Below are 7,887 nucleotides of genomic sequence, written 5' to 3' on the forward strand. Positions count from 1 at the left end.
AAATGGTGCAGCCGAGATAGGTAAACTGGTTGACCGTTTTGAGTTTTGTGTGCTCGATGGAGATGTGGGGGGGCTGGTAGTCATGGTGGGGAGCTGGCTGATGGAGGACCTCAGTTTTCTTCAGGCTGACTTCCAGGCCAAACATTTTGGCAGTTTCCGCAAAGCAGGACGTCAAGCGCTGAAGAGCTGGCTCTGAATGGGCAACTAAAGCGGCATTGTCTGCAAAGAGTAGTTCACGGACAAGTTGCTCTTGTGTCTTGGTGTGAGCTTGCAGGCGCCTCAGATTGAAGAGACTGCCATCCGTGCGGTACCGGATGTAAACAGCGTCTTCATTGTTGGGGTCTTTCATGGCTTGGTTCAGCATCATGCTGAAGAAGATTGAAAAGAGGGTTGGTGCGAGAACACATCCTTGCTTCACGCCATTGTTAATGGAGAAGGGTTCAGAGAGCTCATTGCTGTATCTGACCCGACCTTGTTGGTTTTCGTGCAGTTGGATAATCATGTTGAGGAACTTTGGGGGACATCCGATGCGCTCTAGTATTTGCCAAAGCTCTTTCCTGCTCACGGTGTCGAAGGCTTTGGTGAGGTCAACAAAGGTGATGTAGAGTCCAACCAACTGAAAAACCTCACAAAGATAAGCGTATACAGAGCCGTTGTCATACCCACACTCCTGTTCGGCTCCGAATCATGGGTCCTCTACCGGCACCACCTACGGCTCCTAGAACGCTTCCACCAGCGTTGTCTCCGCTCCATCCTCAACATCCATTGGAGCGCTTTCATCCCTAACGTCGAAGTACTCGAGATGGCAGAGGTCGACAGCATCGAGTCCACGCTGCTGAAGATCCAGCTGCGCTGGATGGGTCACGTCTCCAGAATGGAGGACCATCGCCTTCCCAAGATCGTGTTATATGGCGAGCTCTCCACTGGCCACCGTGACAGAGGTGCACCAAAGAAAAGGTACAAGGACTGCCTAAAGAAATCTCTTGGTGCCTGCCACATTGACCACCGCCAGTGGGCTGATAACGCCTCAAACCGTGCATCTTGGCGCCTCACAGTTTGGCAGGCAGCAACCTCCTTTGAAGAAGACCGCAGAGCCCACCTCACTGACAAAAGGCAAAGGAGGAAAAACCCAACACCCAACCCCAACCAACCAATTTTCCCCTGCAACCGCTGCAACCGTGTCTGCCTGTCCCGCATCGGACTTGTCAGCCACAAACGAGCCTGCAGCTGACGTGGACTTTTACCCCCTCCATAAATCTTCGTCCGCGAAGCCAAGCCAAAGATATACCGGAGCAGTGTAAGGATCGTTGAAAGGCATCAACAAGCGCCTGGGTTCCCCAATGTGTCTGTTGGTGTAGCTGATCTACCACTTGGCGGGCTAATGCTTTGTTAAGGACTTGACGTCCGTCTGCCGTCCACCACAACCCGTCGGCAGTTTGGCGAAATCCCTGATCTTTCATTGAGACCTCCTATTCCCGTGAAAAGATGGGGTTTTTTAAAATCTCTAGTGGTGTGGGCAGTAATAGGTGGATGTGAATCTTTTCCGCAAGTGCAGCCTGTTTGGCAGCTGCATCAGCCTGTCTGTTGCCCTGAGCTTCAGGACTGTCACCACTTTGATGTCCTCGGACGTGTACTACGGCTATTTCAGTCGGGAGCGTCAGAGCATCTAGGGATTGGACAATTAAGTGTTCATGGGCTAACTTCTGTCCTTTACCAGTTATCATTCCTCGTTCTTTCCAGATCTTCCCAAAGGTGTGGACTACACCAAAAGCGTACTTAGAGTCAGTGTAGATAGTGTCTATTTTGTTCTCTAAGCTGTGGAGTGCTCTACATAGGGCATATAATTCACAGGATTGCGCTGACCAATGACCAGGGAGGCGACTGGCTTCAATCACCAGTCCTTGCTTCCCATCCACTATACTATACCCACTATAGTGAGTTCCTGCAATGCATCATGAAGAGCCGTCAATAAACCATCTTTCACCTTTTTTTAAAGGGACATCAGTTAGATCTTCTCTAATTTTGGTTTGTAGATCTATAACTTCTAAGCACCCATGTTCTAATTCATTTGTGGAATTGTCCGAATTTGGAGCAATGAGGAAGGCTGCTGGGTTGAGGGTTTTAGTTGTAAGCAAGGTCAAATCATCCCTATCCATTAGGATCGTTTGATATTTTAAAATTCTATAGTCCGTGAGCCATCTCCCAGCACGCTGTAAGAGAATATTGCGGACTGTGTGAGGGGTGTGAACTATCATAGGGGCGCCGAAAGTAATTTTTCGTCCTTCCTCAACTAAAACAGCAGTGGCTGCGATGGCTTGTACACATTCTGGCCAGCCACGACAAACGGGGTCTAAAACCTTTGATAGGAAAGCCACTGGTTGTCTATAGCCTGCCCTGTCCTGGGTTAGTACTCCAGTGGCTACACCTCCTTTTGCATTAATATATAAGTCAAAAGGCTTATTTAGGTCGGGTAGTGCCAAGACTGGGGCACGCGTAAGGCTATGTTTAACGAAGTTAAAATCTTTAATCTCATCGTCTGTCCAAACAAGAGCTCCGGTCCCTATTATCGTGAGTTTATCATAAAGAAATTTGACCAGGCTAGAATAATTTTCCATCCAGATTCTACAGAATCCCACTAAGCCAAGGAATTTCCTAAGTTCCTTGGCATTTTTGGGAGGGGGAATCTGCAGAATACCAGCTATTCTCTCTGGACTAATTTTCCTGGTTCCCTGACTCACTAGATGTCCTAAGTATTTAACTTCCGATTGTACAAATTGTAGTTTGGATTCGCTGACTCTAAGACCTTTTTTCTCTAAAAAATTTAAAAGTGCAACAGTAAATTCTTTAGCCAATTCGTATGTTCTTCCAGTAATTAACAAGTCGTCAACGTATTGTATTAGCTGACAATTTTCTCTCCGAGGAGCCTCATCTAGTATCTGTTCTAGGACCTGACCGAATAAATTTGGAGATTCTGTAAAGCCCTGAGGAAGGACAATCCACCGGTATTGATTTTTACGTCCAGTAAAAGGGTTTTCCCATTCAAAGGCAAACATGTCTCTGCTCTCTGTTGCCAATGGACAGGTCCAGAACGCATCTTTGAGATCAATGACACTGAACCATGCATTATGGGGATCGATTTTACTCATGATCGTATAGGGATTAGGTACAACAGGGAAGTCAGCCTGAAGAAAACTGAGGTCCTCCATCAGCCAGCTCCCCACCATGACTACCAGCCCCCCCACATCTCCATCGGGCACACAAAACTCAAAACGGTCAACCAGTTTACCTATCTCGGCTGCACCATTTCATCAGATGCAAGGATCGACAATGAGATAGACAACAGACTCGCCAAGGCAAATAGCGCCTTTGGAAGACTACACAAAAGAGTCTGGAAAAACAACCAACTGAAAAACCTCACAAAGATAAGCGTATACAGAGCCGTTGTCATACCCACACTCCTGTTCGGCTCCGAATCATGGGTCCTCTACCGGCACCACCTACAGCTCCTAGAACGCTTCCACCAGCGTTGTCTCCGCTCCATCCTCAACATCCATTGGAGCGCTCACACCCCTAACGTCGAGGTACTCGAGATGGCAGAGGTCGACAGCATCGAGTCCACGCTGCTGAAGATCCAGCTGCGCTGGATGGGTCACGTCTCCAGAATGGAGGACCATCGCCTTCCCAAGATCGTATTATATGGCGAGCTCTCCACTGGCCACCGTGACAGAGGTGCACCAAAGAAAAGGTACAAGGACTGCCTAAAGAAATCTCTTGGTGCCTGCCACATTGACCACCGCCAGTGGGCTGATAACGCCTCAAACCGTGCATCTTGGCGCCTCACAGTTTGGCGGGCAGCAGCCTCCTTTGAAGAAGACCGCAGAGCCCACCTCACTGACAAAAGGCAAAGGAGGAAAAACCCAACACCCAACCCCAACCAACCAATTTTCCCTTGCAACCGCTGCAATCGTGTCTGCCTGTCCCGCATCGGACTGGTCAGCCACAAACGAGCCTGCAGCTGACGTGGACTTTTTACCCCCTCCATAAATCTTCGTCCGCGAAGCCAAGCCAAAGAAGGACAACAGGGTGACAGGTGAGAATGATTTTGTTCAACTCCCTTAAGTCCTGTACTAATCGATAGGTACCGTCTGGTTTCTGGACAGGTAAAATCGGGGTATTAAAGGGTGACATTCAAGGTTCGAGTATACCATCCTTAAGCAACTGGTCAATTACGGGCTGCAGACCTTTTCGGCCAGCCATAGGAATTGGATACTGTTTTCGTCTAATTGTTTGTTGCGAGTCTTTTAAAGTTACTTGTAGGGGAGGAATGTCTAGAACTCCTCTATTGCCTTTTTCTGCCCATACTCTTGGATTTATAAGTTCTCGATCTTCCTCGCTTAAAACATAAAATTGAACCCTGATGCCTGATTCTAGTGGTCTGGTACCGATAGCCAATTGGTCCTGTAAGTCTCGTCCTAATAAGCATACTCCAGATTGGGGAAGTAGTAGAAGATCCTCTACTATTACCTTATTTCCCATTTGGATTCTGACCTCTCTTAATACAGGGACTGTGAAGTCTCTTCCTCCCAGCCCTGAAACTATCATTGTCCCTTCTATTCTAACCCCCTTTGGTTGGTGTAAAATACTAGATCGGGCTGCCCCAGAATCAACTAAAAATATCATGTTGTCACTGTGGGGTCCTATGCATAAATTTACGGTGTGTATTGACTGAGAACCGTGACCCCCCCATTCATAATCTGCTTCCATCAGGGCATAGGATCGCGTGTCCCTGGCTCGCAGTGGGCAATCCTTTTTAAAGTGTCCTTCCTTTTTACAATGGAAACAGACAAATGCTCCTGTTTCCCAATCTCTACCTGGGTCTCTAAGGTGCCCCGGGAAGGGTCGTCGTCCCCGGAATCCTCCTCTACTCCTCCATCTACTGGGGTCCCCACTTCCCCACCCGTGGCTCCCCTCACCGCATACAGGAGCTGGCACACAGTCCCTACCTTTTTCATGTCGCTCATCTACTACCTCTCTGACTGCTTGGATTAAAATTTTTGCCTTCCCTTTCTGCTTATCTTCAGACCTCTGGACAAATGCTTTCTGTGCAATCTGTAGTAGCTGGGTAATTCCTTGCTCATGCCAATTTTCCGTTTTTTGTAATTTTCTTCTAATGTCTGGAGCTGAGTTGGTAACAAAACCCATTAGTACCAATTGTTCCCCTGCTGGGGATTCTATGTTGAGACCCCCATATTGCTGTATTGCCGTGCGCAATCTATTCAGAAATGCGGAGGGGGTCTCCTCGGGACCTTGGGGAACCTCAAAGGCTTTCTTGAAATTCTGTCCCTTTGGGACAGATTCCTTGATTCCTCTTATCAAATTAACCCTGTATTCTTCCATCAATACCCTACCGTCATTGGTATTTTTATCCCAATTAGGTCTTGCCAAGGGGAATTTAGTTTCTCCTGGTACCGCATCTGGTCCCCCTTGGTGATCCCTATCCCAGACTCGAATCCCTGCCTGGCGGATCATTCCACGCTCATCCAAAGTAAACAGAGTCTTAAAGATAGATGTTAACTCCTCCCAAGTATATAGATTTGGTCCCAAAAATTGGTCTAACTGTTCGGCACATCCCTGGGGATTTTCTATCAGGGAGGTCAGTTCTTTCTTAAAGTTACGCACTTCAGTACTGGTCAGGGGCACATTTACGAAACCGAGACCCTCTCCCACGGGAACTTCCCGCAGGGGTCGCATCCAGTTGGTTTCTGGCTTATTAGGTCTGGGTTCCTGCTCCCTGGGAGATGGATTGGGGGGGTTCTGCCCTTTCTTCCTGAAGAGTCTCACACTGTTCTAAATTTAAGTTTCCTCTCTCTCCTGTCAACGGAGGTGGTAATCGAGTGCTTTGAGAGCGAGTCATCATACCACTCCTGCTCTCTTCTCCTCTAGTGGTGGGGGAGGTGGGGAGATGCAGAAGGGTAGGTTGTAGGAGGGGGAGGAAAGATAGGAGCTGGCATAGGAGGAACATAAGGTGGAGGGAGCGAATGTAGCACATCCCACCCTTGTGGTTCAGGGACAAAAGGTTCCTCCTCTCTCTTGTCCTTGCACTCTTTTTCTTTCAAAACCAATTGATCACACGATCCCCTAGGCCAGCAGGCTGCATATTCCCTGCTCTCAAGGTTATCTCTCTGGTTTTGATAGAGCCAGATGTTCAAAGCTTGACACATCCAGTCATCCTCGGATCCGAGCTTTGGCCAGTACACGGAGCTCCCTTTAATCGGGCTATTGTTACAGGGATCCAACAACTGTGGCACCCATTTCAGGAGAAAGTGAGCAGGAATGGTATCCTGGTGTCAGACCACAGTCCAGAAAAACTGGATGTCCCGACTACACCCTGGATATACATCTGCCAGCTTGCCCTCTGACTCACCATGGGATAGCACAGCGACGGCCATCTGGAGCGTCCAAGTGTGAGGCCAAGGCATGGGATGCGCAAGCCAAGAGAGGGCTCTGGCACCTGATGATAACCTTGCACTGCCTGTTCGCAGACGTTGGTGGTCAGGGTGCTCACATTTGCTAGCTGATCCGGAGAAACCAGGCACGTGAGTCGGTGACCAGACAAATTTCTTTTTCTACCCTTCCCTCTGACATTGGGGAGCAGGTCCCACAGCACCCTGTTACGTCGGAAACACAGTGACCCTGTTTGGTTGGGGGAAGGGGATGGGGGATGGTGAGGCATTGTCATTAAATTTGATTATGTGCTTTGTCCAGCGAATGGAAGGCACTTGTGTAGATATTGATCCACTTAATTGGTATCTTTTTTTAAAGCACGTCTTTTTGTTCTTTTTTCTTTTGCTTTTTTAGTTATAATCTACATAGAGTTATTGATTGTCTTCATAGTGACTGCAGAGTAATGTGACATCTGAGGGGTGGAATGTTGTGTGTGCGGGAAATGTGACCTCATTGTCTATCTGGAATGTGTGCCTTGCAGGTGGTCATGTGTCCTCCCCGCAGAGTTGGTGTCAAAACAAATGTAATCAGGGACCATTAGAGTAAGTGTGAGGGGGAGGGGGTGTGGGAAGAGTGGGGGGCATAAACTACCATTCGTGTGGCAGTTTCATGTGCCATTCCTGCTGTTCAGGTGGGGGGCACAATAACTCATTTGGGGGGCATGGCCCACAGATGCCCCTCCCCCCATGCCACCAACCCTGCCTCCCCTTCTGAAACTTATTCAGAAGCCACATCACCTGTCAATCAAGGTTGAACTCCAGCCACCCATCATTGCACACCTTGTCATTGGCTAATTTAAATCACCTAGAGTTATTATTGGCTAGAAGCACAGATTAGCACTGTATATAACACCAACACACAGCATATTCTTTCTTCCTGCCTCATGGTCCAAGCCCCAGACATTGCTCCAGACCAGGTTGCTACTGTGGACCGGAAATGTCACAGTAAGGTGTGTACTACATTGAAGTTGAGCCATAGTATTGTGATAGATCAATACTTGCAGAGAGCCGCACCTCATTGACACAGGGAACTGGGTGTGTGTCAGAGTCCCTGTTTGTAGTGTGTGTAGCATGTCGAGTATAGGTTCACCATTGTTAGAGTCCAATCTAGGTCCGAGGTGAATATCTACATCATTGTTTAAGTGAAATAGTAATCAAATACCATTTAACATTCTCTCCTGTTTGTCTCCCGTGTATTGATTAAAGTTATGTGTGATTATAGCATTTGTGTCCAGACTCGTCTCTCTATGAACCCACCAAACCTGATATTCTTCCAAACACAACAGGGACCACCCACCTGTCTGCATTGATAAGACAATACAGGAGAGGGTTAGTACCTTCAAGTTCCTGGAAACCCACATAATAGAGAACCTCTCGTGGAGCA

The sequence above is a fragment of the Narcine bancroftii genome, chromosome 5 (genome assembly GCF_036971445.1).
Source record: "Narcine bancroftii isolate sNarBan1 chromosome 5, sNarBan1.hap1, whole genome shotgun sequence".
Taxonomy (NCBI): Eukaryota; Metazoa; Chordata; class Chondrichthyes; order Torpediniformes; family Narcinidae; genus Narcine; species Narcine bancroftii.